Source organism: Schistocerca cancellata, chromosome 3, assembly GCF_023864275.1.
Source record: "Schistocerca cancellata isolate TAMUIC-IGC-003103 chromosome 3, iqSchCanc2.1, whole genome shotgun sequence".
NCBI lineage: Eukaryota > Metazoa > Arthropoda > Insecta > Orthoptera > Acrididae > Schistocerca > Schistocerca cancellata.
In genome coordinates this window covers 705,981,135-706,002,609 of record NC_064628.1, presented here as the reverse complement: position 1 = coordinate 706,002,609, position 21,475 = coordinate 705,981,135, and the positions used below count along the sequence as shown (strand labels likewise).

The window sequence follows — 21,475 nt, the reverse complement described above, 5'->3', positions numbered from 1 at the left end:
TTAGCCAGGCAGAGTGTAATATTTTTCGTTAAGTTATGGGAATAGGAAGATCGTGAAAGGGGGTATAGCTCAGTCGTAGAGCATTCGACTGCAGATCGAGAGGTCCCCGGTTCAATCCCGGGTGCCCCCTTCATTTTTCAGTATCTCGAAAAAACAAAAGACGATTGTCGCGGTGAGTTGCAAATACATGTTTGAGATGCACTCCGCACGCCATACCGAAGGCTTTGGAGCAACATTTCAATGGGAGGATCGCAGCCAAGGGTCTTGCAGGTCATCGTCCTGCCGCCATGAGGTCGAACTGTACGAAATCCACTTGCTTGGGGGAAGAATCTTGTACACTGAATTTTATAGAATATGGTGATAGGCAAAAGTTTTCATGTACTGCTGCACGGAGAAACAAAAATTGGAGGAGCTGGGATTTGAACCCAGGACTTTCTGCATGCGAAGCAGACACTCTACCACTGAGTTACACCCCCGCCAGAGCAAGTACATCTGGGACGAGTCTCTCCTGGATACTACTGTCATTATTTCTTAGGTTTGAACGGTACAGTAAGTTTTCGAGGAACCTATTCATGACAAGACCTAAGCAGCGTCGACTCCGTGGCGCAACGGTAGCGCGTCTGACTCCAGATCAGAAGGTTGCGTGTTCAAATCACGTCGGGGTCACAATTAAATTTTCGTTTACGAAAGCCATAGGCGAGTATGTCAGTTTAATCAGATACCAAACGATTACAAAGAACGGACGAACAGAACTTGCTTGAAAAAAGCTACTAGTGCAATTTTCGCATTCTGACATTAAGGTGAAGGCGCCGACTCGCACTTTCTCCAGGCGCGAGGTGTCTAGTATTTTTGATATTTATATCGTTTAACGCTAATATATAACTGAGAGATAATGATTACACGATATTTTGCTCGATTAGACGTCTTTAGCCAGGCAGAGTGTAATATTTTTCGTTAAGTTATGGGAATAGGAAGATCGTGAAAGGGGGTATAGCTCAGTCGTAGAGCATTCGACTGCAGATCGAGAGGTCCCCGGTTCAATCCCGGGTGCCCCCTTCATTTTTCAGTATCTCGAAAAAACAAAAGACGATTGTCGCGGTGAGTTGCAAATACATGTTTGAGATGCACTCCGCACGCCATACCGAAGGCTTTGGAGCAACATTTCAATGGGAGGATCGCAGCCAAGGGTCTTGCAGGTCATCGTCCTGCCGCCATGAGGTCGAACTGTACGAAATCCACTTGCTTGGGGGAAGAATCTTGTACACTGAATTTTATAGAATATGGTGATAGGCAAAAGTTTTCATGTACTGCTGCACGGAGAAACAAAAATTGGAGGAGCTGGGATTTGAACCCAGGACTTTCTGCACGCGAAGCAGACACTCTACCACTGAGTTACACCCCCGCCAGAGCAAGTACATCTGGGACGAGTCTCTCCTGGATACTACTGTCATTATTTCTTAGGTTTGAACGGTACAGTAAGTTTTCGAGGAACCTATTCATGACAAGACCTAAGCAGCGTCGACTCCGTGGCGCAACGGTAGCGCGTCTGACTCCAGATCAGAAGGTTGCGTGTTCAAATCACGTCGGGGTCACAATGAAATTTTCGTTTACGAAAGCCATAGGCGAGTATGTCAGTTTAATCAGATACCAAACGATTACAAAGAACGGACGAACAGAACTTGCTTGAAAAAAGCTACTAGTGCAATTTTCGCATTCTGACATTAAGGTGAAGGCGCCGACTCGCACTTTCTCCAGGCGCGAGGTGTCTAGTATTTTTGATATTTATATCGTTTAACGCTAATATATAACTGAGAGATAATGATTACACGATATTTTGCTCGATTAGACGTCTTTAGCCAGGCAGAGTGTAATATTTTTCGTTAAGTTATGGGAATAGGAAGATCGTGAAAGGGGGTATAGCTCAGTCGTAGAGCATTCGACTGCAGATCGAGAGGTCCCCGGTTCAATCCCGGGTGCCCCCTTCATTTTTCAGTATCTCGAAAAAACAAAAGACGATTGTCGCGGTGAGTTGCAAATACATGTTTGAGATGCACTCCGCACGCCATACCGAAGGCTTTGGAGCAACATTTCAATGGGAGGATCGCAGCCAAGGGTCTTGCAGGTCATCGTCCTGCCGCCATGAGGTCGAACTGTACGAAATCCACTTGCTTGGGGGAAGAATCTTGTACACTGAATTTTATAGAATATGGTGATAGGCAAAAGTTTTCATGTACTGCTGCACGGAGAAACAAAAATTGGAGGAGCTGGGATTTGAACCCAGGACTTTCTGCATGCGAAGCAGACACTCTACCACTGAGTTACACCCCCGCCAGAGCAAGTACATCTGGGACGAGTCTCTCCTGGATACTACTGTCATTATTTCTTAGGTTTGAACGGTACAGTAAGTTTTCGAGGAACCTATTCATGACAAGACCTAAGCAGCGTCGACTCCGTGGCGCAACGGTAGCGCGTCTGACTCCAGATCAGAAGGTTGCGTGTTCAAATCACGTCGGGGTCACAATGACGAACAGAACTTGCTTGAAAAAAGCTACTAGTGCAATTTTCGCATTCTGACATTAAGGTGAAGGCGCCGACTCGCACTTTCTCCAGGCGCGAGGTGTCTAGTATTTTTGATATTTATATCGTTTAACGCTAATATATAACTGAGAGATAATGATTACACGATATTTTGCTCGATTAGACGTCTTTAGCCAGGCAGAGTGTAATATTTTTCGTTAAGTTATGGGAATAGGAAGATCGTGAAAGGGGGTATAGCTCAGTCGTAGAGCATTCGACTGCAGATCGAGAGGTCCCCGGTTCAATCCCGGGTGCCCCCTTCATTTTTCAGTATCTCGAAAAAACAAAAGACGATTGTCGCGGTGAGTTGCAAATACATGTTTGAGATGCACTCCGCACGCCATACCGAAGGCTTTGGAGCAACATTTCAATGGGAGGATCGCAGCCAAGGGTCTTGCAGGTCATCGTCCTGCCGCCATGAGGTCGAACTGTACGAAATCCACTTGCTTGGGGGAAGAATCTTGTACACTGAATTTTATAGAATATGGTGATAGGCAAAAGTTTTCATGTACTGCTGCACGGAGAAACAAAAATTGGAGGAGCTGGGATTTGAACCCAGGACTTTCTGCATGCGAAGCAGACACTCTACCACTGAGTTACACCCCCGCCAGAGCAAGTACATCTGGGACGAGTCTCTCCTGGATACTACTGTCATTATTTCTTACGTTTGAACGGTACAGTAAGTTTTCGAGGAACCTATTCATGACAAGACCTAAGCAGCGTCGACTCCGTGGCGCAACGGTAGCGCGTCTGACTCCAGATCAGAAGGTTGCGTGTTCAAATCACGTCGGGGTCACAATGAAATTTTCGTTTACGAAAGCCGTAGGCGAGTATGTCAGTTTAATCAGATACCAAACGATTACAAAGAACGGACGAACAGAACTTGCTTGAAAAAAGCTACTAGTGCAATTTTCGCATTCTGACATTAAGGTGAAGGCGCCGACTCGCACTTTCTCCAGGCGCGAGGTGTCTAGTATTTTTGATATTTATATCGTTTAACGCTAATATATAACTGAGAGATAATGATTACACGATATTTTGCTCGATTAGACGTCTTTAGCCAGGCAGAGTGTAATATTTTTCGTTAAGTTATGGGAATAGGAAGATCGTGAAAGGGGGTATAGCTCAGTCGTAGAGCATTCGACTGCAGATCGAGAGGTCCCCGGTTCAATCCCGGGTGCCCCCTTCATTTTTCAGTATCTCGAAAAAACAAAAGACGATTGTCGCGGTGAGTTGCAAATACATGTTTGAGATGCACTCCGCACGCCATACCGAAGGCTTTGGAGCAACATTTCAATGGGAGGATCGCAGCCAAGGGTCTTGCAGGTCATCGTCCTGCCGCCATGAGGTCGAACTGTACGAAATCCACTTGCTTGGGGGAAGAATCTTGTACACTGAATTTTATAGAATATGGTGATAGGCAAAAGTTTTCATGTACTGCTGCACGGAGAAACAAAAATTGGAGGAGCTGGGATTTGAACCCAGGACTTTCTGCATGCGAAGCAGACACTCTACCACTGAGTTACACCCCCGCCAGAGCAAGTACATCTGGGACGAGTCTCTCCTGGATACTACTGTCATTATTTCTTAGGTTTGAACGGTACAGTAAGTTTTCGAGGAACCTATTCATGACAAGACCTAAGCAGCGTCGACTCCGTGGCGCAACGGTAGCGCGTCTGACTCCAGATCAGAAGGTTGCGTGTTCAAATCACGTCGGGGTCACAATGAAATTTTCGTTTACGAAAGCCATAGGCGAGTATGTCAGTTTAATCAGATACCAAACGATTACAAAGAACGGACGAACAGAACTTGCTTGAAAAAAGCTAGTAGTGCAATTTTCGCATTCTGACATTAAGGTGAAGGCGCCGACTCGCACTTTCTCCAGGCGCGAGGTGTCTAGTATTTTTGATATTTATATCGTTTAACGCTAATATATAACTGAGAGATAATGATTACACGATATTTTGCTCGATTAGACGTCTTTAGCCAGGCAGAGTGTAATATTTTTCGTTAAGTTATGGGAATAGGAAGATCGTGAAAGGGGGTATAGCTCAGTCGTAGAGCATTCGACTGCAGATCGAGAGGTCCCCGGTTCAATCCCGGGTGCCCCCTTCATTTTTCAGTATCTCGAAAAAACAAAAGACGATTGTCGCGGTGAGTTGCAAATACATGTTTGAGATGCACTCCGCACGCCATACCGAAGGCTTTGGAGCAACATTTCAATGGGAGGATCGCAGCCAAGGGTCTTGCAGGTCATCGTCCTGCCGCCATGAGGTCGAACTGTACGAAATCCACTTGCTTGGGGGAAGAATCTTGTACACTGAATTTTATAGAATATGGTGATAGGCAAAAGTTTTCATGTACTGCTGCACGGAGAAACAAAAATTGGAGGAGCTGGGATTTGAACCCAGGACTTTCTGCACGCGAAGCAGACACTCTACCACTGAGTTACACCCCCGCCAGAGCAAGTACATCTGGGACGAGTCTCTCCTGGATACTACTGTCATTATTTCTTAGGTTTGAACGGTACAGTAAGTTTTCGAGGAACCTATTCATGACAAGACCTAAGCAGCGTCGACTCCGTGGCGCAACGGTAGCGCGTCTGACTCCAGATCAGAAGGTTGCGTGTTCAAATCACGTCGGGGTCACAATGAAATTTTCGTTTACGAAAGCCATAGGCGAGTATGTCAGTTTAATCAGATACCAAACGATTACAAAGAACGGACGAACAGAACTTGCTTGAAAAAAGCTACTAGTGCAATTTTCGCATTCTGACATTAAGGTGAAGGCGCCGACTCGCACTTTCTCCAGGCGCGAGGTGTCTAGTATTTTTGATATTTATATCGTTTAACGCTAATATATAACTGAGAGATAATGATTACACGATATTTTGCTCGATTAGACGTCTTTAGCCAGGCAGAGTGTAATATTTTTCGTTAAGTTATGGGAATAGGAAGATCGTGAAAGGGGGTATAGCTCAGTCGTAGAGCATTCGACTGCAGATCGAGAGGTCCCCGGTTCAATCCCGGGTGCCCCCTTCATTTTTCAGTATCTCGAAAAAACAAAAGACGATTGTCGCGGTGAGTTGCAAATACATGTTTGAGATGCACTCCGCACGCCATACCGAAGGCTTTGGAGCAACATTTCAATGGGAGGATCGCAGCCAAGGGTCTTGCAGGTCATCGTCCTGCCGCCATGAGGTCGAACTGTACGAAATCCACTTGCTTGGGGGAAGAATCTTGTACACTGAATTTTATAGAATATGGTGATAGGCAAAAGTTTTCATGTACTGCTGCACGGAGAAACAAAAATTGGAGGAGCTGGGATTTGAACCCAGGACTTTCTGCATGCGAAGCAGACACTCTACCACTGAGTTACACCCCCGCCAGAGCAAGTACATCTGGGACGAGTCTCTCCTGGATACTACTGTCATTATTTCTTAGGTTTGAACGGTACAGTAAGTTTTCGAGGAACCTATTCATGATAAGACCTAAGCAGCGTCGACTCCGTGGCGCAACGGTAGCGCGTCTGACTCCAGATCAAAAGGTTGCGTGTTCAAATCACGTCGGGGTCACAATGAAATTTTCGTTTACGAAAGCCATAGGCGAGTATGTCAGTTTAATCAGATACCAAACGATTACAAAGAACGGACGAACAGAACTTGCTTGAAAAAAGCTACTAGTGCAATTTTCGCATTCTGACATTAAGGTGATGGCGCCGACTCGCACTTTCTCCAGGCGCGAGGTGTCTAGTATTTTTGATATTTATATCGTTTAACGCTAATATATAACTGAGAGATAATGATTACACGATATTTTGCTCGATTAGACGTCTTTAGCCAGGCAGAGTGTAATATTTTTCGTTAAGTTATGGGAATAGGAAGATCGTGAAAGGGGGTATAGCTCAGTCGTAGAGCATTCGACTGCAGATCGAGAGGTCCCCGGTTCAATCCCGGGTGCCCCCTTCATTTTTCAGTATCTCGAAAAAACAAAAGACGATTGTCGCGGTGAGTTGCAAATACATGTTTGAGATGCACTCCGCACGCCATACCGAAGGCTTTGGAGCAACATTTCAATGGGAGGATCGCAGCCAAGGGTCTTGCAGGTCATCGTCCTGCCGCCATGAGGTCGAACTGTACGAAATCCACTTGCTTGGGGGAAGAATCTTGTACACTGAATTTTATAGAATATGGTGATAGGCAAAAGTTTTCATGTACTGCTGCACGGAGAAACAAAAATTGGAGGAGCTGGGATTTGAACCCAGGACTTTCTGCATGCGAAGCAGACACTCTACCACTGAGTTACACCCCCGCCAGAGCAAGTACATCTGGGACGAGTCTCTCCTGGATACTACTGTCATTATTTCTTAGGTTTGAACGGTACAGTAAGTTTTCGAGGAACCTATTCATGACAAGACCTAAGCAGCGTCGACTCCGTGGCGCAACGGTAGCGCGTCTGACTCCAGATCAGAAGGTTGCGTGTTCAAATCACGTCGGGGTCACAATGAAATTTTCGTTTACGAAAGCCATAGGCGAGTATGTCAGTTTAATCAGATACCAAACGATTACAAAGAACGGACGAACAGAACTTGCTTGAAAAAAGCTACTAGTGCAATTTTCGCATTCTGACATTAAGGTGAAGGCGCCGACTCGCACTTTCTCCAGGCGCGAGGTGTCTAGTATTTTTGATATTTATATCGTTTAACGCTAATATATAACTGAGAGATAATGATTACACGATATTTTGCTCGATTAGACGTCTTTAGCCAGGCAGAGTGTAATATTTTTCGTTAAGTTATGGGAATAGGAAGATCGTGAAAGGGGGTATAGCTCAGTCGTAGAGCATTCGACTGCAGATCGAGAGGTCCCCGGTTCAATCCCGGGTGCCCCCTTCATTTTTCAGTATCTCGAAAAAACAAAAGACGATTGTCGCGGTGAGTTGCAAATACATGTTTGAGATGCACTCCGCACGCCATACCGAAGGCTTTGGAGCAACATTTCAATGGGAGGATCGCAGCCAAGGGTCTTGCAGGTCATCGTCCTGCCGCCATGAGGTCGAACTGTACGAAATCCACTTGCTTGGGGGAAGAATCTTGTACACTGAATTTTATAGAATATGGTGATAGGCAAAAGTTTTCATGTACTGCTGCACGGAGAAACAAAAATTGGAGGAGCTGGGATTTGAACCCAGGACTTTCTGCATGCGAAGCAGACACTCTACCACTGAGTTACACCCCCGCCAGAGCAAGTACATCTGGGACGAGTCTCTCCTGGATACTACTGTCATTATTTCTTAGGTTTGAACGGTACAGTAAGTTTTCGAGGAACCTATTCATGACAAGACCTAAGCAGCGTCGACTCCGTGGCGCAACGGTAGCGCGTCTGACTCCAGATCAGAAGGTTGCGTGTTCAAATCACGTCGGGGTCACAATGAAATTTTCGTTTACGAAAGCCATAGGCGAGTATGTCAGTTTAATCAGATACCAAACGATTACAAAGAACGGACGAACAGAACTTGCTTGAAAAAAGCTACTAGTGCAATTTTCGCATTCTGACATTAAGGTGAAGGCGCCGACTCGCACTTTCTCCAGGCGCGAGGTGTCTAGTATTTTTGATATTTATATCGTTTAACGCTAATATATAACTGAGAGATAATGATTACACGATATTTTGCTCGATTAGACGTCTTTAGCCAGGCAGAGTGTAATATTTTTCGTTAAGTTATGGGAATAGGAAGATCGTGAAAGGGGGTATAGCTCAGTCGTAGAGCATTCGACTGCAGATCGAGAGGTCCCCGGTTCAATCCCGGGTGCCCCCTTCATTTTTCAGTATCTCGAAAAAACAAAAGACGATTGTCGCGGTGAGTTGCAAATACATGTTTGAGATGCACTCCGCACGCCATACCGAAGGCTTTGGAGCAACATTTCAATGGGAGGATCGCAGCCAAGGGTCTTGCAGGTCATCGTCCTGCCGCCATGAGGTCGAACTGTACGAAATCCACTTGCTTGGGGGAAGAATCTTGTACACTGAATTTTATAGAATATGGTGATAGGCAAAAGTTTTCATGTACTGCTGCACGGAGAAACAAAAATTGGAGGAGCTGGGATTTGAACCCAGGACTTTCTGCATGCGAAGCAGACACTCTACCACTGAGTTACACCCCCGCCAGAGCAAGTACATCTGGGACGAGTCTCTCCTGGATACTACTGTCATTATTTCTTAGGTTTGAACGGTACAGTAAGTTTTCGAGGAACCTATTCATGACAAGACCTAAGCAGCGTCGACTCCGTGGCGCAACGGTAGCGCGTCTGACTCCAGATCAGAAGGTTGCGTGTTCAAATCACGTCGGGGTCACAATGAAATTTTCGTTTACGAAAGCCATAGGCGAGTATGTCAGTTTAATCAGATACCAAACGATTACAAAGAACGGACGAACAGAACTTGCTTGAAAAAAGCTACTAGTGCAATTTTCGCATTCTGACATTAAGGTGAAGGCGCCGACTCGCACTTTCTCCAGGCGCGAGGTGTCTAGTATTTTTGATATTTATATCGTTTAACGCTAATATATAACTGAGAGATAATGATTACACGATATTTTGCTCGATTAGACGTCTTTAGCCAGGCAGAGTGTAATATTTTTCGTTAAGTTATGGGAATAGGAAGATCGTGAAAGGGGGTATAGCTCAGTCGTAGAGCATTCGACTGCAGATCGAGAGGTCCCCGGTTCAATCCCGGGTGCCCCCTTCATTTTTCAGTATCTCGAAAAAACAAAAGACGATTGTCGCGGTGAGTTGCAAATACATGTTTGAGATGCACTCCGCACGCCATACCGAAGGCTTTGGAGCAACATTTCAATGGGAGGATCGCAGCCAAGGGTCTTGCAGGTCATCGTCCTGCCGCCATGAGGTCGAACTGTACGAAATCCACTTGCTTGGGGGAAGAATCTTGTACACTGAATTTTATAGAATATGGTGATAGGCAAAAGTTTTCATGTACTGCTGCACGGAGAAACAAAAATTGGAGGAGCTGGGATTTGAACCCAGGACTTTCTGCATGCGAAGCAGACACTCTACCACTGAGTTACACCCCCGCCAGAGCAAGTACATCTGGGACGAGTCTCTCCTGGGTACTACTGTCATTATTTCTTAGGTTTGAACGGTACAGTAAGTTTTCGAGGAACCTATTCATGACAAGACCTAAGCAGCGTCGACTCCGTGGCGCAACGGTAGCGCGTCTGACTCCAGATCAGAAGGTTGCGTGTTCAAATCACGTCGGGGTCACAATGAAATTTTCGTTTACGAAAGCCATAGGCGAGTATGTCAGTTTAATCAGATACCAAACGATTACAAAGAACGGACGAACAGAACTTGCTTGAAAAAAGCTACTAGTGCAATTTTCGCATTCTGACATTAAGGTGAAGGCGCCGACTCGCACTTTCTCCAGGCGCGAGGTGTCTAGTATTTTTGATATTTATATCGTTTAACGCTAATATATAACTGAGAGATAATGATTACACGATATATTGCTCGATTAGACGTCTTTAGCCAGGCAGAGTGTAATATTTTTCGTTAAGTTATGGGAATAGGAAGATCGTGAAAGGGGGTATAGCTCAGTCGTAGAGCATTCGACTGCAGATCGAGAGGTCCCCGGTTCAATCCCGGGTGCCCCCTTCATTTTTCAGTATCTCGAAAAAACAAAAGACGATTGTCGCGGTGAGTTGCAAATACATGTTTGAGATGCACTCCGCACGCCATACCGAAGGCTTTGGAGCAACATTTCAATGGGAGGATCGCAGCCAAGGGTCTTGCAGGTCATCGTCCTGCCGCCATGAGGTCGAACTGTACGAAATCCACTTGCTTGGGGGAAGAATCTTGTACACTGAATTTTATAGAATATGGTGATAGGCAAAAGTTTTCATGTACTGCTGCACGGAGAAACAAAAATTGGAGGAGCTGGGATTTGAACCCAGGACTTTCTGCATGCGAAGCAGACACTCTACCACTGAGTTACACCCCCGCCAGAGCAAGTACATCTGGGACGAGTCTCTCCTGGATACTACTGTCATTATTTCTTAGGTTTGAACGGTACAGTAAGTTTTCGAGGAACCTATTCATGACAAGACCTAAGCAGCGTCGACTCCGTGGCGCAACGGTAGCGCGTCTGACTCCAGATCAGAAGGTTGCGTGTTCAAATCACGTCGGGGTCACAATGAAATTTTCGTTTACGAAAGCCATAGGCGAGTATGTCAGTTTAATCAGATACCAAACGATTACAAAGAACGGACGAACAGAACTTGCTTGAAAAAAGCTACTAGTGCAATTTTCGCATTCTGACATTAAGGTGAAGGCGCCGACTCGCACTTTCTCCAGGCGCGAGGTGTCTAGTATTTTTGATATTTATATCGTTTAACGCTAATATATAACTGAGAGATAATGATTACACGATATTTTGCTCGATTAGACGTCTTTAGCCAGGCAGAGTGTAATATTTTTCGTTAAGTTATGGGAATAGGAAGATCGTGAAAGGGGGTATAGCTCAGTCGTAGAGCATTCGACTGCAGATCGAGAGGTCCCCGGTTCAATCCCGGGTGCCCCCTTCATTTTTCAGTATCTCGAAAAAACAAAAGACGATTGTCGCGGTGAGTTGCAAATACATGTTTGAGATGCACTCCGCACGCCATACCGAAGGCTTTGGAGCAACATTTCAATGGGAGGATCGCAGCCAAGGGTCTTGCAGGTCATCGTCCTGCCGCCATGAGGTCGATCTGTACGAAATCCACTTGCTTGGGGGAAGAATCTTGTACACTGAATTTTATAGAATATGGTGATAGGCAAAAGTTTTCATGTACTGCTGCACGGAGAAACAAAAATTGGAGGAGCTGGGATTTGAACCCAGGACTTTCTGCATGCGAAGCAGACACTCTACCACTGAGTTACACCCCCGCCAGAGCAAGTACATCTGGGACGAGTCTCTCCTGGATACTACTGTCATTATTTCTTAGGTTTGAACGGTACAGTAAGTTTTCGAGGAACCTATTCATGATAAGACCTAAGCAGCGTCGACTCCGTGGCGCAACGGTAGCGCGTCTGACTCCAGATCAGAAGGTTGCGTGTTCAAATCACGTCGGGGTCACAATGAAATTTTCGTTTACGAAAGCCATAGGCGAGTATGTCAGTTTAATCAGATACCAAACGATTACAAAGAACGGACGAACAGAACTTGCTTGAAAAAAGCTACTAGTGCAATTTTCGCATTCTGACATTAAGGTGAAGGCGCCGACTCGCACTTTCTCCAGGCGCGAGGTGTCTAGTATTTTTGATATTTATATCGTTTAACGCTAATATATAACTGAGAGATAATGATTACACGATATTTTGCTCGATTAGACGTCTTTAGCCAGGCAGAGTGTAATATTTTTCGTTAAGTTATGGGAATAGGAAGATCGTGAAAGGGGGTATAGCTCAGTCGTAGAGCATTCGACTGCAGATCGAGAGGTCCCCGGTTCAATCCCGGGTGCCCCCTTCATTTTTCAGTATCTCGAAAAAACAAAAGACGATTGTCGCGGTGAGTTGCAAATACATGTTTGAGATGCACTCCGCACGCCATACCGAAGGCTTTGGAGCAACATTTCAATGGGAGGATCGCAGCCAAGGGTCTTGCAGGTCATCGTCCTGCCGCCATGAGGTCGAACTGTACGAAATCCACTTGCTTGGGGGAAGAATCTTGTACACTGAATTTTATAGAATATGGTGATAGGCAAAAGTTTTCATGTACTGCTGCACGGAGAAACAAAAATTGGAGGAGCTGGGATTTGAACCCAGGACTTTCTGCATGCGAAGCAGACACTCTACCACTGAGTTACACCCCCGCCAGAGCAAGTACATCTGGGACGAGTCTCTCCTGGATACTACTGTCATTATTTCTTAGGTTTGAACGGTACAGTAAGTTTTCGAGGAACCTATTCATGACAAGACCTAAGCAGCGTCGACTCCGTGGCGCAACGGTAGCGCGTCTGACTCCAGATCAGAAGGTTGCGTGTTCAAATCACGTCGGGGTCACAATGAAATTTTCGTTTACGAAAGCCATAGGCGAGTATGTCAGTTTAATCAGATACCAAACGATTACAAAGAACGGACGAACAGAACTTGCTTGAAAAAAGCTACTAGTGCAATTTTCGCATTCTGACATTAAGGTGAAGGCGCCGACTCGCACTTTCTCCAGGCGCGAGGTGTCTAGTATTTTTGATATTTATATCGTTTAACGCTAATATATAACTGAGAGATAATGATTACACGATATTTTGCTCGATTAGACGTCTTTAGCCAGGCAGAGTGTAATATTTTTCGTTAAGTTATGGGAATAGGAAGATCGTGAAAGGGGGTATAGCTCAGTCGTAGAGCATTCGACTGCAGATCGAGAGGTCCCCGGTTCAATCCCGGGTGCCCCCTTCATTTTTCAGTATCTCGAAAAAACAAAAGACGATTGTCGCGGTGAGTTGCAAATACATGTTTGAGATGCACTCCGCACGCCATACCGAAGGCTTTGCAGCAACATTTCAATGGGAGGATCGCAGCCAAGGGTCTTGCAGGTCATCGTCCTGCCGCCATGAGGTCGAACTGTACGAAATCCACTTGCTTGGGGGAAGAATCTTGTACACTGAATTTTATAGAATATGGTGATAGGCAAAAGTTTTCATGTACTGCTGCACGGAGAAACAAAAATTGGAGGAGCTGGGATTTGAACCCAGGACATTCTGCATGCGAAGCAGACACTCTACCACTGAGTTACACCCCCGCCAGTGCAAGTACATCTGGGACGAGTCTCTCCTGGATACTACTGTCATTATTTCTTAGGTTTGAACGGTACAGTAAGTTTTCGAGGAACCTATTCATGACAAGACCTAAGCAGCGTCGACTCCGTGGCGCAACGGTAGCGCGTCTGACTCCAGATCAGAAGGTTGCGTGTTCAAATCACGTCGGGGTCACAATGAAATTTTCGTTTACGAAAGCCATAGGCGAGTATGTCAGTTTAATCAGATACCAAACGATTACAAAGAACGGACGAACAGAACTTGCTTGAAAAAAGCTACTAGTGCAATTTTCGCATTCTGACATTAAGGTGAAGGCGCCGACTCGCACTTTCTCCAGGCGCGAGGTGTCTAGTATTTTTGATATTTATATCGTTTAACGCTAATATATAACTGAGAGATAATGATTACACGATATTTTGCTCGATTAGACGTCTTTAGCCAGGCAGAGTGTAATATTTTTCGTTAAGTTATGGGAATAGGAAGATCGTGAAAGGGGGTATAGCTCAGTCGTAGAGCATTCGACTGCAGATCGAGAGGTCCCCGGTTCAATCCCGGGTGCCCCCTTCATTTTTCAGTATCTCGAAAAAACAAAAGACGATTGTCGCGGTGAGTTGCAAATACATGTTTGAGATGCACTCCGCACGCCATACCGAAGGCTTTGGAGCAACATTTCAATGGGAGGATCGCAGCCAAGGGTCTTGCAGGTCATCGTCCTGCCGCCATGAGGTCGAACTGTACGAAATCCACTTGCTTGGGGGAAGAATCTTGTACACTGAATTTTATAGAATATGGTGATAGGCAAAAGTTTTCATGTACTGCTGCACGGAGAAACAAAAATTGGAGGAGCTGGGATTTGAACCCAGGACTTTCTGCATGCGAAGCAGACACTCTACCACTGAGTTACACCCCCGCCAGAGCAAGTACATCTGGGACGAGTCTCTCCTGGATACTACTGTCATTATTTCTTAGGTTTGAACGGTACAGTAAGTTTTCGAGGAACCTATTCATGACAAGACCTAAGCAGCGTCGACTCCGTGGCGCAACGGTAGCGCGTCTGACTCCAGATCAGAAGGTTGCGTGTTCAAATCACGTCGGGGTCACAATGAAATTTTCGTTTACGAAAGCCATAGGCGAGTATGTCAGTTTAATCAGATACCAAACGATTACAAAGAACGGACGAACAGAACTTGCTTGAAAAAAGCTACTAGTGCAATTTTCGCATTCTGACATTAAGGTGAAGGCGCCGACTCGCACTTTCTCCAGGCGCGAGGTGTCTAGTATTTTTGATATTTATATCGTTTAACGCTAATATATAACTGAGAGATAATGATTACACGATATTTTGCTCGATTAGACGTCTTTAGCCAGGCAGAGTGTAATATTTTTCGTTAAGTTATGGGAATAGGAAGATCGTGAAAGGGGGTATAGCTCAGTCGTAGAGCATTCGACTGCAGATCGAGAGGTCCCCGGTTCAATCCCGGGTGCCCGCTTGATTTTTCAGTATCTCGAAAAAACAAAAGACGATTGTCGCGGTGAGTTGCAAATACATGTTTGAGATGCACTCCGCACGCCATACCGAAGGCTTTGGAGCAACATTTCAATGGGAGGATCGCAGCCAAGGGTCTTGCAGGTCATCGTCCTGCCGCCATGAGGTCGAACTGTACGAAATCCACTTGCTTGGGGGAAGAATCTTGTACAATGAATTTTATAGAATATGGTGATAGGCAAAAGTTTTCATGTACTGCTGCACGGAGAAACAAAAATTGGAGGAGCTGGGATTTGAACCCAGGACTTTCTGCATGCGAAGCAGACACTCTACCACTGAGTTACACCCCCGCCAGAGCAAGTACATCTGGGACGAGTCTCTCCTGGATACTACTGTCATTATTTCTTAGGTTTGAACGGTACAGTAAGTTTTCGAGGAACCTATTCATGACAAGACCTAAGCAGCGTCGGCTCCGTGGCGCAACGGTAGCGCGTCTGACTCCAGATCAGAAGGTTGCGTGTTCAAATCACGTCGGGGTCACAATGAAATTTTCGTTTACGAAAGCCATAGGCGAGTATGTCAGTTTAATCAGATACCAAACGATTACAAAGAATGGACGAACAGAACTTGCTTGAAAAAAGCTACTAGTGCAATTTTCGCATTCTGACATTAAGGTGAAGGCGCCGACTCGCACTTTCTCCAGGCGCGAGGTGTCTAGTATTTTTGATATTTATATCGTTTAACGCTAATATATAACTGAGAGATAATGATTACACGATATTTAGCTCGATTAGACGTCTTTAGCCAGGCAGAGTGTAATATTTTTCGTTAAGTTATGGGAATAGGAAGATCGTGAAAGGGGGTATAGCTCAGTCGTAGAGCATTCGACTGCAGATCGAGAGGTCCCCGGTTCAATCCCGGGTGCCCCCTTCATTTTTCAGTATCTCGAAAAAACAAAAGACGATTGTCGCGGTGAGTTGCAAATACATGTTTGAGATGCACTCCGCACGCCATACCGAAGGCTTTGGAGCAACATTTCAATGGGAGGATCGCAGCCAAGGGTCTTGCAGGTCATCGTCCTGCCGCCATGAGGTCGAACTGTACGAAATCCACTTGCTTGGGGGAAGAATCTTGTACACTGAATTTTATAGAATATGGTGATAGGCAAAAGTTTTCATGTACTGCTGCACGGAGAAACAAAAATTGGAGGAGCTGGGATTTGAACCCAGGACTTTCTGCATGCGAAGCAGACACTCTACCACTGAGTTACACCCCCGCCAGAGCAAGTACATCTGGGACGAGTCTCTCCTGGATACTACTGTCATTATTTCTTAGGTTTGAACGGTACAGTAAGTTTTCGAGGAACCTATTCATGAAAAGACCTAAGCAGCGTCGACTCCGTGGCGCAACGGTAGCGCGTCTGACTCCAGATCAGAAGGTTGCGTGTTCAAATCACGTCGGGGTCACAATGAAATTTTCGTTTACGAAAGCCATAGGCGAGTATGTCAGTTTAATCAGATACCAAACGATTACAAAGAACGGACGAACAGAACTTGCTTGAAAAAAGCTACTAGTGCAATTTTCGCATTCTGACATTAAGGTGAAGGCGCCGACTCGCACTTTCTCCAGGCGCGAGGTGTCTAGTATTTTTGATATTTATATCGTTTAACGCTAATATATAACTGAGAGATAATGATTACACGATATTTTGCTCGATTAGACGTCTTTAGCCAGGCAGAGTGTAATATTTTTCGTTAAGTTATGGGAATAGGAAGATCGTGAAAGGGGGTATAGCTCAGTCGTAGAGCATTCGACTGCAGATCGAGAGGTCCCCGGTTCAATCCCGGGTGCCCCCTTCATTTTTCAGTATCTCGAAAAAACAAAAGACGATTGTCGCGGTGAGTTGCAAATACATGTTTGAGATGCACTCCGCACGCCATACCGAAGGCTTTGGAGCAACATTTCAATGGGAGGATCGCAGCCAAGGGTCTTGCAGGTCATCGTCCTGCCACCATGAGGTCGAACTGTACGAAATCCACTTGCTTGGGGGAAGAATCTTGTACACTGAATTTTATAGAATATGGTGATAGGCAAAAGTTTTCATGTACTGCTGCACGGAGAAACAAAAATTGGAGGAGCTGGGATTTGAACCCAGGACTTTCTGCATGCGAAGCAGACACTCTACCACTGAGTTACACCCCCGCCAGAGCAAGTACATCTGGGACGAGTCTCTCCTGGATACTACTGTCATTATTTCTTAGGTTTGAACGGTACAGTAAGTTTTCGAGGAACCTATTCATGACAAGACCTAAGCAGCGTCGACTCCGTGGCGCAACGGTAGCGCGTATGACTCCAGATCAGAAGGTTGCGTGTTCAAATCACGTCGGGGTCACAATGAAATTTTCGTTTACGAAAGCCATAGGCGAGTATGTCAGTTTAATCAGATACCAAACGATTACAAAGAACGGACGAACAGAACTTGCTTGAAAAAAGCTACTAGTGCAATTTTCGCATTCTGACATTAAGGTGAAGGCGCCGACTCGCACTTTCTCCAGGCGCGAGGTGTCTAGTATTTTTGATATTTATATCGTTTAACGCTAATATATAACTGAGAGATAATGATTACACGATATTTTGCTCGATTAGACGTCTTTAGCCAGGCAGAGTGTAATATTTTTCGTTAAGTTATGGGAATCGGAAGGTCGTGAAAGGGGGTATAGCTCAGTCGTAGAGCATTCGACTGCAGATCGAGAGGTCCCCGGTTCAATCCCGGGTGCCCCCTTCATTTTTCAGTATCTCGAAAAAACAAAAGACGATTGTCGCGGTGAGTTGCAAATACATGTTTGAGATGCACTCCGCACGCCATACCGAAGGCTTTGGAGCAACATTTCAATGGGAGGATCGCAGCCAAGGGTCTTGCAGGTCATCGTCCTGCCGCCATGAGGTCGAACTGTACGAAATCCACTTGCTTGGGGGAAGAATCTTGTACACTGAATTTTATAGAATATGGTGATAGGCAAAAGTTTTCATGTACTGCTGCACGGAGAAACAAAAATTGGAGGAGCTGGGATTTGAACCCAGGACTTTCTGCATGCGAAGCAGACACTCTACCACTGAGTTACACCCCCGCCAGAGCAAGTACATCTGGGACGAGTCTCTCCTGGATACTACTGTCATTATTTCTTAGGTTTGAACGGTACAGTAAGTTTTCGAGGAACCTATTCATGACAAGACCTAAGCAGCGTCGACTCCGTGGCGCAACGGTAGCGCGTCTGACTCCAGATCAGAAGGTTGCGTGTTCAAATCACGTCGGGGTCACAATGAAATTTTCGTTTACGAAAGCCATAGGCGGGTATGTCAGTTTAATCAGATACCAAACGATTACAAAGAACGGACGAACAGAACTTGCTTGAAAAAAGCTACTAGTGCAATTTTCGCATTCTGACATTAAGGTGAAGGCGCCGACTCGCACTTTCTCCAGGCGCGAGGTGTCTAGTATTTTTGATATTTATATCGTTTAACGCTAATATATAACTGAGAGATAATGATTACACGATATTTTGCTCGATTAGTCGTCTTTAGCCAGGCAGAGTGTAATATTTTTCGTTAAGTTATGGGAATAGGAAGATCGTGAAAGGGGGTATAGCTCAGTCGTAGAGCATTCGACTGCAGATCGAGAGGTCCCCGGTTCAATCCCGGGTGCCCCCTTCATTTTTCAGTATCTCGAAAAAACAAAAGACGATTGTCGCGGTGAGTTGCAAATACATGTTTGAGATGCACTCCGCACGCCATACCGAAGGCTTTGGAGCAACATTTCAATGGGAGGATCGCAGCCAAGGGTCTTGCAGGTCATCGTCCTGCCGCCATGAGGTCGAACTGTACGAAATCCACTTGCTTGGGGGAAGAATCTTGTACACTGAATTTTATAGAATATGGTGATAGGCAAAAGTTTTCATGTACTGCTGCACGGAGAAACAAAAATTGGAGGAGCTGGGATTTGAACCCAGGACTTTCTGCATGCGAAGCAGACACTCTACCACTGAGTTACACCCCCGCCAGAGCAAGTACATCTGGGACGAGTCTCTCCTGGATACTACTGTCATTATTTCTTAGGTTTGAACGGTACAGTAAGTTTTCGAGGAACCTATTCATGACAAGACCTAAGCAGCGTCGACTCCGTGGCGCAACGGTAGCGCGTCTGACTCCAGATCAGAAGGTTGCGTGTTCAAATCACGTCGGGGTCACAATGAAATTTTCGTTTACGAAAGCCATAGGCGAGTATGTCAGTTTAATCAGATACCAAACGATTACAAAGAACGGACGAACAGAACTTGCTTGAAAAAAGCTACTAGTGCAATTTTCGCATTCTGACATTAAGGTGAAGGCGCCGACTCGCACTTTCTCCAGGCGCGAGGTGTCTAGTATTTTTGATATTTATATCGTTTAACGCTAATATATAACTGAGAGATAATGATTACACGATATTTTGCTCGATTAGACGTCTTTAGCCAGGCAGAGTGTAATATTTTTCGTTAAGTTATGGGAATAGGAAGATCGTGAAAGGGGGTATAGCTCAGTCGTAGAGCATTCGACTGCAGATCGAGAGGTCCCCGGTTCAATCCCGGGTGCCCCCTTCATTTTTCAGTATCTCGAAAAAGCAAAAGACGATTGTCGCGGTGAGTTGCAAATACATGTTTGAGATGCACTCCGCACGCCATACCGAAGGCTTTGGAGCAACATTTCAATGGGAGGATCGCAGCCAAGGGTCTTGCAGGTCATCGTCCTGCCGCCATGAGGTCGAACTGTACGAAATCCACTTGCTTGGGGGAAGAATCTTGTACACTGAATTTTATAGAATATGGTGATAGGCAAAAGTTTTCATGTACTGCTGCACGGAGAAACAAAAATTGGAGGAGCTGGGATTTGAACCCAGGACTTTCTGCATGCGAAGCAGACACTCTACCACTGAGTTACACCCCCGCCAGAGCAAGTACATCTGGGACGAGTCTCTCCTGGATACTACTGTCATTATTTCTTAGGTTTGAACGGTACAGTAAGTTTTCGAGGAACCTATTCATGACAAGACCTAAGCAGCGTCGACTCCGTGGCGCAACGGTAGCGCGTCTGACTCCAGATCAGAAGGTTGCGTGTTCAAATCACGTCGGGGTCACAATGAAATTTTCGTTTACGAAAGCCATAGGCGAGTATGTCAGTTTAATCAGATACCAAACGATTACAAAGAACGGACGAACAGAACTTGCTTGAAAAAAGCTACTAGTGCAATTTTCGCATTCTGACATTAAGGTGAAGGCGCCGACTCGCACTTTCTCCAGGCGCGAGGTGTCTAGTATTTTTGATATTTATATCGTTTAACGCTAATATATAACTGAGAGATAATGATTACACGATATTTTGCTCGATTAGACGTCTTTAGCCAGGCAGAGTGTAATATTTTTCGTTAAGTTATGGGAATAGGAAGATCGTGAAAGGGGGTATAGCTCAGTCGTAGAGCATTCGACTGCAGATCGAGAGGTCCCCGGTTCAATCCCGGGTGCCCCCTTCATTTTTCAGTATCTCGAAAAAACAAAAGACGATTGTCGCGGTGAGTTGCAAATACATGTTTGAGATGCACTCCGCACGCCATACCGAAGGCTTTGGAGCAACATTTCAATGGGAGGATCGCAGCCAAGGGTCTTGCAGGTCATCGTCCTGCCGCCATGAGGTCGAACTGTACGAAATCCACTTGCTTGGGGGAAGAATCTTGTACACTGAATTTTATAGAATATGGTGATAGGCAAAAGTTTTCATGTACTGCTGCACGGAGAAACAAAAATTGGAGGAGCTGGGATTTGAACCCAGGACTTTCTGCATGCGAAGCAGACACTCTACCACTGAGTTACACCCCCGCCAGAGCAAGTACATCTGGGACGAGTCTCTCCTGGATACTACTGTCATTATTTCTTAGGTTTGAACGGTACAGTAAGTTTTCGAGGAACCTATTCATGACAAGACCTAAGCAGCGTCGACTCCGTGGCGCAACGGTAGCGCGTCTGACTCCAGATCAGAAGGTTGCGTGTTCAAATCACGTCGGGGTCACAATGAAATTTTCGTTTACGAAAGCCATAGGCGAGTATGTCAGTTTAATCAGATACCAAACGATTACAAAGAACGGACGAACAGAACTTGCTTGAAAAAAGCTACTAGTGCAATTTTCGCATTCTGACATTAAGGTGAAGGCGCCGACTCGCACTTTCTCCAGGCGCGAGGTGTCTAGTATTTTTGATATTTATATCGTTTAACGCTAATATATAACTGAGAGATAATGATTACACGATATTTTGCTCGATTAGACGTCTTTAGCCAGGCAGAGTGTAATATTTTTCGTTAAGTTATGGGAATAGGAAGATCGTGAAAGGGGGTATAGCTCAGTCGTAGAGCATTCGACTGCAGATCGAGAGGTCCCCGGTTCAATCCCGAGTGCCCCCTTCATTTTTCAGTATCTCGAAAAAACAAAAGACGATTGTCGCGGTGAGTTGCAAATACATGTTTGAGATGCACTCCGCACGCCATACCGAAGGCTTTGGAGCAACATTTCAATGGGAGG

The 21,475-nt window shown here is 45.4% G+C and overlaps 70 non-coding genes across 70 annotated transcripts; 47 read left to right on the top strand and 23 right to left on the bottom strand.

The window, feature by feature from the left end:
• Window positions 1–58: 58 nt before the first annotated feature.
• Window positions 59–130, top strand: Trnac-gca (transfer RNA cysteine (anticodon GCA)). Its single transcript has one exon. It is a non-coding gene; the product is annotated as a tRNA-Cys (tRNA).
• Window positions 131–404: 274 nt separating this feature from the next.
• Trnaa-cgc (transfer RNA alanine (anticodon CGC)) lies at window positions 405–476 on the bottom strand. The gene has a single exon. It is a non-coding gene; the product is annotated as a tRNA-Ala (tRNA).
• A 118-nt stretch (window positions 477–594) lies between these two features.
• Window positions 595–666, top strand: Trnaw-cca (transfer RNA tryptophan (anticodon CCA)). Its single transcript has one exon. It is a non-coding gene; the product is annotated as a tRNA-Trp (tRNA).
• A 318-nt stretch (window positions 667–984) lies between these two features.
• Window positions 985–1,056, top strand: Trnac-gca (transfer RNA cysteine (anticodon GCA)). The gene has a single exon. It is a non-coding gene; the product is annotated as a tRNA-Cys (tRNA).
• A 274-nt stretch (window positions 1,057–1,330) lies between these two features.
• Trnaa-cgc (transfer RNA alanine (anticodon CGC)) lies at window positions 1,331–1,402 on the bottom strand. The gene has a single exon. It is a non-coding gene; the product is annotated as a tRNA-Ala (tRNA).
• Window positions 1,403–1,520: 118 nt separating this feature from the next.
• Window positions 1,521–1,592, top strand: Trnaw-cca (transfer RNA tryptophan (anticodon CCA)). The gene has a single exon. It is a non-coding gene; the product is annotated as a tRNA-Trp (tRNA).
• A 318-nt stretch (window positions 1,593–1,910) lies between these two features.
• Trnac-gca (transfer RNA cysteine (anticodon GCA)) lies at window positions 1,911–1,982 on the top strand. The gene has a single exon. It is a non-coding gene; the product is annotated as a tRNA-Cys (tRNA).
• A 274-nt stretch (window positions 1,983–2,256) lies between these two features.
• Trnaa-cgc (transfer RNA alanine (anticodon CGC)) lies at window positions 2,257–2,328 on the bottom strand. Its single transcript has one exon. It is a non-coding gene; the product is annotated as a tRNA-Ala (tRNA).
• Window positions 2,329–2,446: 118 nt separating this feature from the next.
• Window positions 2,447–2,518, top strand: Trnaw-cca (transfer RNA tryptophan (anticodon CCA)). The gene has a single exon. It is a non-coding gene; the product is annotated as a tRNA-Trp (tRNA).
• A 247-nt stretch (window positions 2,519–2,765) lies between these two features.
• On the top strand, window positions 2,766–2,837 carry Trnac-gca (transfer RNA cysteine (anticodon GCA)). The gene has a single exon. It is a non-coding gene; the product is annotated as a tRNA-Cys (tRNA).
• A 274-nt stretch (window positions 2,838–3,111) lies between these two features.
• On the bottom strand, window positions 3,112–3,183 carry Trnaa-cgc (transfer RNA alanine (anticodon CGC)). The gene has a single exon. It is a non-coding gene; the product is annotated as a tRNA-Ala (tRNA).
• Window positions 3,184–3,301: 118 nt separating this feature from the next.
• Window positions 3,302–3,373, top strand: Trnaw-cca (transfer RNA tryptophan (anticodon CCA)). Its single transcript has one exon. It is a non-coding gene; the product is annotated as a tRNA-Trp (tRNA).
• Window positions 3,374–3,691: 318 nt separating this feature from the next.
• On the top strand, window positions 3,692–3,763 carry Trnac-gca (transfer RNA cysteine (anticodon GCA)). The gene has a single exon. It is a non-coding gene; the product is annotated as a tRNA-Cys (tRNA).
• A 274-nt stretch (window positions 3,764–4,037) lies between these two features.
• Window positions 4,038–4,109, bottom strand: Trnaa-cgc (transfer RNA alanine (anticodon CGC)). Its single transcript has one exon. It is a non-coding gene; the product is annotated as a tRNA-Ala (tRNA).
• A 118-nt stretch (window positions 4,110–4,227) lies between these two features.
• Window positions 4,228–4,299, top strand: Trnaw-cca (transfer RNA tryptophan (anticodon CCA)). Its single transcript has one exon. It is a non-coding gene; the product is annotated as a tRNA-Trp (tRNA).
• A 318-nt stretch (window positions 4,300–4,617) lies between these two features.
• On the top strand, window positions 4,618–4,689 carry Trnac-gca (transfer RNA cysteine (anticodon GCA)). The gene has a single exon. It is a non-coding gene; the product is annotated as a tRNA-Cys (tRNA).
• A 274-nt stretch (window positions 4,690–4,963) lies between these two features.
• On the bottom strand, window positions 4,964–5,035 carry Trnaa-cgc (transfer RNA alanine (anticodon CGC)). Its single transcript has one exon. It is a non-coding gene; the product is annotated as a tRNA-Ala (tRNA).
• A 118-nt stretch (window positions 5,036–5,153) lies between these two features.
• On the top strand, window positions 5,154–5,225 carry Trnaw-cca (transfer RNA tryptophan (anticodon CCA)). Its single transcript has one exon. It is a non-coding gene; the product is annotated as a tRNA-Trp (tRNA).
• Window positions 5,226–5,543: 318 nt separating this feature from the next.
• Window positions 5,544–5,615, top strand: Trnac-gca (transfer RNA cysteine (anticodon GCA)). The gene has a single exon. It is a non-coding gene; the product is annotated as a tRNA-Cys (tRNA).
• A 274-nt stretch (window positions 5,616–5,889) lies between these two features.
• Trnaa-cgc (transfer RNA alanine (anticodon CGC)) lies at window positions 5,890–5,961 on the bottom strand. Its single transcript has one exon. It is a non-coding gene; the product is annotated as a tRNA-Ala (tRNA).
• A 118-nt stretch (window positions 5,962–6,079) lies between these two features.
• Trnaw-cca (transfer RNA tryptophan (anticodon CCA)) lies at window positions 6,080–6,151 on the top strand. Its single transcript has one exon. It is a non-coding gene; the product is annotated as a tRNA-Trp (tRNA).
• A 318-nt stretch (window positions 6,152–6,469) lies between these two features.
• Trnac-gca (transfer RNA cysteine (anticodon GCA)) lies at window positions 6,470–6,541 on the top strand. The gene has a single exon. It is a non-coding gene; the product is annotated as a tRNA-Cys (tRNA).
• Window positions 6,542–6,815: 274 nt separating this feature from the next.
• On the bottom strand, window positions 6,816–6,887 carry Trnaa-cgc (transfer RNA alanine (anticodon CGC)). Its single transcript has one exon. It is a non-coding gene; the product is annotated as a tRNA-Ala (tRNA).
• Window positions 6,888–7,005: 118 nt separating this feature from the next.
• Window positions 7,006–7,077, top strand: Trnaw-cca (transfer RNA tryptophan (anticodon CCA)). The gene has a single exon. It is a non-coding gene; the product is annotated as a tRNA-Trp (tRNA).
• Window positions 7,078–7,395: 318 nt separating this feature from the next.
• On the top strand, window positions 7,396–7,467 carry Trnac-gca (transfer RNA cysteine (anticodon GCA)). The gene has a single exon. It is a non-coding gene; the product is annotated as a tRNA-Cys (tRNA).
• A 274-nt stretch (window positions 7,468–7,741) lies between these two features.
• On the bottom strand, window positions 7,742–7,813 carry Trnaa-cgc (transfer RNA alanine (anticodon CGC)). Its single transcript has one exon. It is a non-coding gene; the product is annotated as a tRNA-Ala (tRNA).
• A 118-nt stretch (window positions 7,814–7,931) lies between these two features.
• Window positions 7,932–8,003, top strand: Trnaw-cca (transfer RNA tryptophan (anticodon CCA)). Its single transcript has one exon. It is a non-coding gene; the product is annotated as a tRNA-Trp (tRNA).
• A 318-nt stretch (window positions 8,004–8,321) lies between these two features.
• Trnac-gca (transfer RNA cysteine (anticodon GCA)) lies at window positions 8,322–8,393 on the top strand. The gene has a single exon. It is a non-coding gene; the product is annotated as a tRNA-Cys (tRNA).
• A 274-nt stretch (window positions 8,394–8,667) lies between these two features.
• Trnaa-cgc (transfer RNA alanine (anticodon CGC)) lies at window positions 8,668–8,739 on the bottom strand. Its single transcript has one exon. It is a non-coding gene; the product is annotated as a tRNA-Ala (tRNA).
• Window positions 8,740–8,857: 118 nt separating this feature from the next.
• Window positions 8,858–8,929, top strand: Trnaw-cca (transfer RNA tryptophan (anticodon CCA)). The gene has a single exon. It is a non-coding gene; the product is annotated as a tRNA-Trp (tRNA).
• A 318-nt stretch (window positions 8,930–9,247) lies between these two features.
• On the top strand, window positions 9,248–9,319 carry Trnac-gca (transfer RNA cysteine (anticodon GCA)). The gene has a single exon. It is a non-coding gene; the product is annotated as a tRNA-Cys (tRNA).
• Window positions 9,320–9,593: 274 nt separating this feature from the next.
• Window positions 9,594–9,665, bottom strand: Trnaa-cgc (transfer RNA alanine (anticodon CGC)). The gene has a single exon. It is a non-coding gene; the product is annotated as a tRNA-Ala (tRNA).
• A 118-nt stretch (window positions 9,666–9,783) lies between these two features.
• Trnaw-cca (transfer RNA tryptophan (anticodon CCA)) lies at window positions 9,784–9,855 on the top strand. Its single transcript has one exon. It is a non-coding gene; the product is annotated as a tRNA-Trp (tRNA).
• A 318-nt stretch (window positions 9,856–10,173) lies between these two features.
• Trnac-gca (transfer RNA cysteine (anticodon GCA)) lies at window positions 10,174–10,245 on the top strand. Its single transcript has one exon. It is a non-coding gene; the product is annotated as a tRNA-Cys (tRNA).
• A 274-nt stretch (window positions 10,246–10,519) lies between these two features.
• On the bottom strand, window positions 10,520–10,591 carry Trnaa-cgc (transfer RNA alanine (anticodon CGC)). The gene has a single exon. It is a non-coding gene; the product is annotated as a tRNA-Ala (tRNA).
• Window positions 10,592–10,709: 118 nt separating this feature from the next.
• Window positions 10,710–10,781, top strand: Trnaw-cca (transfer RNA tryptophan (anticodon CCA)). Its single transcript has one exon. It is a non-coding gene; the product is annotated as a tRNA-Trp (tRNA).
• A 318-nt stretch (window positions 10,782–11,099) lies between these two features.
• Window positions 11,100–11,171, top strand: Trnac-gca (transfer RNA cysteine (anticodon GCA)). Its single transcript has one exon. It is a non-coding gene; the product is annotated as a tRNA-Cys (tRNA).
• A 274-nt stretch (window positions 11,172–11,445) lies between these two features.
• Window positions 11,446–11,517, bottom strand: Trnaa-cgc (transfer RNA alanine (anticodon CGC)). Its single transcript has one exon. It is a non-coding gene; the product is annotated as a tRNA-Ala (tRNA).
• A 118-nt stretch (window positions 11,518–11,635) lies between these two features.
• Window positions 11,636–11,707, top strand: Trnaw-cca (transfer RNA tryptophan (anticodon CCA)). Its single transcript has one exon. It is a non-coding gene; the product is annotated as a tRNA-Trp (tRNA).
• A 318-nt stretch (window positions 11,708–12,025) lies between these two features.
• On the top strand, window positions 12,026–12,097 carry Trnac-gca (transfer RNA cysteine (anticodon GCA)). The gene has a single exon. It is a non-coding gene; the product is annotated as a tRNA-Cys (tRNA).
• A 274-nt stretch (window positions 12,098–12,371) lies between these two features.
• Window positions 12,372–12,443, bottom strand: Trnaa-cgc (transfer RNA alanine (anticodon CGC)). Its single transcript has one exon. It is a non-coding gene; the product is annotated as a tRNA-Ala (tRNA).
• Window positions 12,444–12,561: 118 nt separating this feature from the next.
• On the top strand, window positions 12,562–12,633 carry Trnaw-cca (transfer RNA tryptophan (anticodon CCA)). The gene has a single exon. It is a non-coding gene; the product is annotated as a tRNA-Trp (tRNA).
• A 318-nt stretch (window positions 12,634–12,951) lies between these two features.
• Trnac-gca (transfer RNA cysteine (anticodon GCA)) lies at window positions 12,952–13,023 on the top strand. The gene has a single exon. It is a non-coding gene; the product is annotated as a tRNA-Cys (tRNA).
• Window positions 13,024–13,297: 274 nt separating this feature from the next.
• Window positions 13,298–13,369, bottom strand: Trnaa-cgc (transfer RNA alanine (anticodon CGC)). Its single transcript has one exon. It is a non-coding gene; the product is annotated as a tRNA-Ala (tRNA).
• A 118-nt stretch (window positions 13,370–13,487) lies between these two features.
• Trnaw-cca (transfer RNA tryptophan (anticodon CCA)) lies at window positions 13,488–13,559 on the top strand. The gene has a single exon. It is a non-coding gene; the product is annotated as a tRNA-Trp (tRNA).
• A 318-nt stretch (window positions 13,560–13,877) lies between these two features.
• Window positions 13,878–13,949, top strand: Trnac-gca (transfer RNA cysteine (anticodon GCA)). The gene has a single exon. It is a non-coding gene; the product is annotated as a tRNA-Cys (tRNA).
• A 274-nt stretch (window positions 13,950–14,223) lies between these two features.
• On the bottom strand, window positions 14,224–14,295 carry Trnaa-cgc (transfer RNA alanine (anticodon CGC)). Its single transcript has one exon. It is a non-coding gene; the product is annotated as a tRNA-Ala (tRNA).
• A 118-nt stretch (window positions 14,296–14,413) lies between these two features.
• Window positions 14,414–14,485, top strand: Trnaw-cca (transfer RNA tryptophan (anticodon CCA)). Its single transcript has one exon. It is a non-coding gene; the product is annotated as a tRNA-Trp (tRNA).
• A 318-nt stretch (window positions 14,486–14,803) lies between these two features.
• On the top strand, window positions 14,804–14,875 carry Trnac-gca (transfer RNA cysteine (anticodon GCA)). Its single transcript has one exon. It is a non-coding gene; the product is annotated as a tRNA-Cys (tRNA).
• Window positions 14,876–15,149: 274 nt separating this feature from the next.
• On the bottom strand, window positions 15,150–15,221 carry Trnaa-cgc (transfer RNA alanine (anticodon CGC)). The gene has a single exon. It is a non-coding gene; the product is annotated as a tRNA-Ala (tRNA).
• Window positions 15,222–15,339: 118 nt separating this feature from the next.
• Trnaw-cca (transfer RNA tryptophan (anticodon CCA)) lies at window positions 15,340–15,411 on the top strand. The gene has a single exon. It is a non-coding gene; the product is annotated as a tRNA-Trp (tRNA).
• A 318-nt stretch (window positions 15,412–15,729) lies between these two features.
• Trnac-gca (transfer RNA cysteine (anticodon GCA)) lies at window positions 15,730–15,801 on the top strand. Its single transcript has one exon. It is a non-coding gene; the product is annotated as a tRNA-Cys (tRNA).
• Window positions 15,802–16,075: 274 nt separating this feature from the next.
• Trnaa-cgc (transfer RNA alanine (anticodon CGC)) lies at window positions 16,076–16,147 on the bottom strand. The gene has a single exon. It is a non-coding gene; the product is annotated as a tRNA-Ala (tRNA).
• A 118-nt stretch (window positions 16,148–16,265) lies between these two features.
• Trnaw-cca (transfer RNA tryptophan (anticodon CCA)) lies at window positions 16,266–16,337 on the top strand. Its single transcript has one exon. It is a non-coding gene; the product is annotated as a tRNA-Trp (tRNA).
• A 318-nt stretch (window positions 16,338–16,655) lies between these two features.
• Trnac-gca (transfer RNA cysteine (anticodon GCA)) lies at window positions 16,656–16,727 on the top strand. The gene has a single exon. It is a non-coding gene; the product is annotated as a tRNA-Cys (tRNA).
• Window positions 16,728–17,001: 274 nt separating this feature from the next.
• Trnaa-cgc (transfer RNA alanine (anticodon CGC)) lies at window positions 17,002–17,073 on the bottom strand. The gene has a single exon. It is a non-coding gene; the product is annotated as a tRNA-Ala (tRNA).
• Window positions 17,074–17,191: 118 nt separating this feature from the next.
• Window positions 17,192–17,263, top strand: Trnaw-cca (transfer RNA tryptophan (anticodon CCA)). Its single transcript has one exon. It is a non-coding gene; the product is annotated as a tRNA-Trp (tRNA).
• A 318-nt stretch (window positions 17,264–17,581) lies between these two features.
• Trnac-gca (transfer RNA cysteine (anticodon GCA)) lies at window positions 17,582–17,653 on the top strand. The gene has a single exon. It is a non-coding gene; the product is annotated as a tRNA-Cys (tRNA).
• Window positions 17,654–17,927: 274 nt separating this feature from the next.
• Window positions 17,928–17,999, bottom strand: Trnaa-cgc (transfer RNA alanine (anticodon CGC)). The gene has a single exon. It is a non-coding gene; the product is annotated as a tRNA-Ala (tRNA).
• A 118-nt stretch (window positions 18,000–18,117) lies between these two features.
• Window positions 18,118–18,189, top strand: Trnaw-cca (transfer RNA tryptophan (anticodon CCA)). The gene has a single exon. It is a non-coding gene; the product is annotated as a tRNA-Trp (tRNA).
• A 318-nt stretch (window positions 18,190–18,507) lies between these two features.
• Trnac-gca (transfer RNA cysteine (anticodon GCA)) lies at window positions 18,508–18,579 on the top strand. Its single transcript has one exon. It is a non-coding gene; the product is annotated as a tRNA-Cys (tRNA).
• Window positions 18,580–18,853: 274 nt separating this feature from the next.
• On the bottom strand, window positions 18,854–18,925 carry Trnaa-cgc (transfer RNA alanine (anticodon CGC)). Its single transcript has one exon. It is a non-coding gene; the product is annotated as a tRNA-Ala (tRNA).
• Window positions 18,926–19,043: 118 nt separating this feature from the next.
• Trnaw-cca (transfer RNA tryptophan (anticodon CCA)) lies at window positions 19,044–19,115 on the top strand. The gene has a single exon. It is a non-coding gene; the product is annotated as a tRNA-Trp (tRNA).
• Window positions 19,116–19,433: 318 nt separating this feature from the next.
• Trnac-gca (transfer RNA cysteine (anticodon GCA)) lies at window positions 19,434–19,505 on the top strand. Its single transcript has one exon. It is a non-coding gene; the product is annotated as a tRNA-Cys (tRNA).
• A 274-nt stretch (window positions 19,506–19,779) lies between these two features.
• On the bottom strand, window positions 19,780–19,851 carry Trnaa-cgc (transfer RNA alanine (anticodon CGC)). The gene has a single exon. It is a non-coding gene; the product is annotated as a tRNA-Ala (tRNA).
• Window positions 19,852–19,969: 118 nt separating this feature from the next.
• Trnaw-cca (transfer RNA tryptophan (anticodon CCA)) lies at window positions 19,970–20,041 on the top strand. The gene has a single exon. It is a non-coding gene; the product is annotated as a tRNA-Trp (tRNA).
• Window positions 20,042–20,359: 318 nt separating this feature from the next.
• Window positions 20,360–20,431, top strand: Trnac-gca (transfer RNA cysteine (anticodon GCA)). Its single transcript has one exon. It is a non-coding gene; the product is annotated as a tRNA-Cys (tRNA).
• A 274-nt stretch (window positions 20,432–20,705) lies between these two features.
• On the bottom strand, window positions 20,706–20,777 carry Trnaa-cgc (transfer RNA alanine (anticodon CGC)). The gene has a single exon. It is a non-coding gene; the product is annotated as a tRNA-Ala (tRNA).
• Window positions 20,778–20,895: 118 nt separating this feature from the next.
• On the top strand, window positions 20,896–20,967 carry Trnaw-cca (transfer RNA tryptophan (anticodon CCA)). Its single transcript has one exon. It is a non-coding gene; the product is annotated as a tRNA-Trp (tRNA).
• Window positions 20,968–21,285: 318 nt separating this feature from the next.
• On the top strand, window positions 21,286–21,357 carry Trnac-gca (transfer RNA cysteine (anticodon GCA)). The gene has a single exon. It is a non-coding gene; the product is annotated as a tRNA-Cys (tRNA).
• Window positions 21,358–21,475: the final 118 nt, after the last annotated feature.